At 41.3% G+C, this 2730-nt stretch overlaps 1 long non-coding RNA gene across 1 annotated transcript in view; it reads right to left on the bottom strand.

Moving 5' to 3' along the window:
• LOC119468856 overlaps positions 1-2392 on the bottom strand; it is a 7135-nt gene extending 4743 nt beyond the window's left edge. Inside the window, exons 1-2 of the long non-coding RNA XR_005197631.1 lie at positions 2229-2392; positions 851-1171 (exon numbers count right to left, since the gene is read on the bottom strand). This is a non-coding gene — a long non-coding RNA (uncharacterized LOC119468856). The remainder of the gene's footprint in view (positions 1-850; positions 1172-2228) is intronic.
• Positions 2393-2730: the final 338 nt, after the last annotated feature.

Consider the following 2730-nt stretch of genomic DNA (forward strand, 5'->3'; position numbering starts at 1 on the left):
TCCCTCCCCTATTTCCCCCCAACTGACCCCAGTGTGTAGTGCTCCCCTCCCTTTGTCCATGTGCTCTCATCGTTCAACACCCGCCTATGAGTGAGAACATGCGGTGTTTGATCTTCTCCACCCCTGCCACTTTAACAGAGACAAGGATGTGGAGGAGGCCCCATCCTGGTGCAGAATTAAGAGCCTGTGCATCAAGTCTCCGAGAAAGGCATGAGGGGAAAAATGCCTTCTGCGCTTTGTCAGAGTTTACACTCACTCCTTGGCCATCTTGAGCCTGAACTATTGTGGAATAAAATACCTGGCAAATGACAGAAGAGATTTTGCCCAGGGTTAAGGGTACATGCCTACTCTGATCATATTTGGCCATGGAAGGAATGCCTATGAAATGAAGAGGAAAGAAGCTGCTTATGAAAGGAGAAACAGAGAGAGTCAGAGAAAGAGAGAAGGGACAGGATCCTCCTTTTAGATAAATCAGAATTACTAGGACACATTTATATGAATTTCTACATCTCCATAGCTCTTCTATTCTTGCCTTAATTGGCTCTTTTCTTATCGCAAAGAACAAAGAGAGACTTTAATGACACTTAAGTTGAATGGGCATAAGATTGGTAAGCTAGAACACAAATAAAGGCAACACATTTAGAACTGCAGTTCACAGAGAAATAGATGCATTTGCATTTGGAAATCAGGCCTTCTAGAGAAGTAGAACATCACTAAACATTCACCAAGTTTCAGCAACATGGGTATCCAGTGATTTCTTTAGCAGTTGTCAATTATTGCTGCTGCATGCTCTCCCTTTCAGGCTCTCAGCTACATCCTGGCCAGCACATATGGACTGATTGCTATTCACCTTAGGGCTTCTGCCAACTGTGGCTTCCACCTATTCTCTCTGCTTCTCACTTGCTGTTTCCCAACTACTTTCTAGATGCTCTTCCCCAACTGTCTTCTAGATGCTTCTAGATGCTGTCAATAGATGCTGTTGCATCTATTCAAACCCCCTAAAGTGCAGATCTGAACACTCAATGGCAAAGTTTGGAGCCATCATCAACTAATTCTGCTCATTCACCGGGGGCCAGTCAGGACAACAGGGTTACAGCATTTCTAGAGCTGTTTGCAGTTGCTTGCTGGATCAGCAGGAGCCTGGGCATATCGGACACTCAATGTACGGTCTCTGCATTAGGAAGACAGCATGATGCATGGGAATGTAGATACTGTAGAAAATAAGCAGATCAGTGTCACATGCTCAGAAAACACTGTTACAGTAAGAGAGAGTATCATCCTCCTATTAGAAAGAAAACATACACACACATACACGCATTTCATAATAGAAGGTGATATTCCGAGCATCTTGGTGTGGATAGAATTGCTGTGTACATCACAGAGAGGACAAATTTTCTAGTTCCTTCAAAGATGGAGGAGAAGGAAAAGAAGGAGGAGTAGAAGATGTTAGTAATATTACCAGACTCACAAAATATTTAGAGTGAGAACTCTGTGAAACTGGTGAAGGGCTGGAGTTCACACTTCATTTGATGAGAAGAAGCATATACAGATGCAGAAATAGAGACAAAGATAAAGTATTGTGAACAAACAGTGTTATACTTAACTATTTGACAAAGTATAAGGCTCCATAAGACAGAATATTTTATTGACTACATACTGATTACTCATTAAGCATCCAATCCTCTAGGAAATAACTTATATTCCTTGTCATAGGTAATTCTCTTAACCCCACGAGATACAGATCCTGAATTTACAGAAGAATCTGAGGTTCAGAGCAGTTATGTAACTTGCATGAGGTGACATAGCTGTAAGCATTGCTGCTCTGTCTTTATTTGTGTCATTTAATTTATTTGGCGTATGGACTCACTTTGGGTGTCTTTTTTTCTTTTGCCTTTTTAATGACATGAAATTTACAGCTCAGGCACGGTGCACAAGTATAATTCCCGCACTTTGGGAGGCCAAGGAAACAGATTGCCTGAGCTAAGGAGTTCGAGACCAGCCTGGGCAACATGACAAAACCTTGTCTCTACAAAATATACAAAAATGAGTGAGCGTGGTCGTGCTTGCCTGTGGTCTCAGATACTTACTGAGGCATGAAGATCGCTATAGCCTGGGAGGTAGAAGTTGCAGTAGGCCGAGATCGTGTCACTGCTCTCCAGCCTGGGTGACAGAGGGAGACCCTGTTTCTTAAAAATAAAAAAACAAACAAATAAATACATGAAATTTACTTTGAGTGAATTATGTAGATAGCAGATGAACGACGTGGTGAGCTTTAGTGAATGCCTCAACCTTTGTATCCACCACCACAAACAAGATGTCAAATATTCCCAACACCTCAGAAGATTTCCTCATGCCCTGTCCAGGCTCCTAACTTCCCACAGGCAGCCCTATCAAAACCAATGCTAGATTAGTTTTGCCTCTGTTTGACCTTAATTGGCCTTAATGGAATTCTACATTATATGTCTTGTGTGTCTGGCTTCTTTCAGTCCAGAGTATGTGAGATTTCTATGCTTTGCATATATCAGTAGCTCATTCTTCTTTATTGCTCAATAGTATTCCACTGTAAGAATATACCACAAATTGTTTATCCATTTTTCTATTGAGACACATTTGCATTGTTTCCAGTTAGGGGCTATTACGGACAAATCTTACATAAACATTTACGTAAATGTCTATTGTGGACATATGTTTTCATTTATCTTTGGTAAATGCTTAGGAGTGGGATTGCTG

Source organism: Cebus imitator, unplaced genomic scaffold (genome assembly GCF_001604975.1).
Source record: "Cebus imitator isolate Cc_AM_T3 unplaced genomic scaffold, Cebus_imitator-1.0 Scaffold510, whole genome shotgun sequence".
In the NCBI taxonomy this organism is placed as follows: Eukaryota; Metazoa; Chordata; class Mammalia; order Primates; family Cebidae; genus Cebus; species Cebus imitator.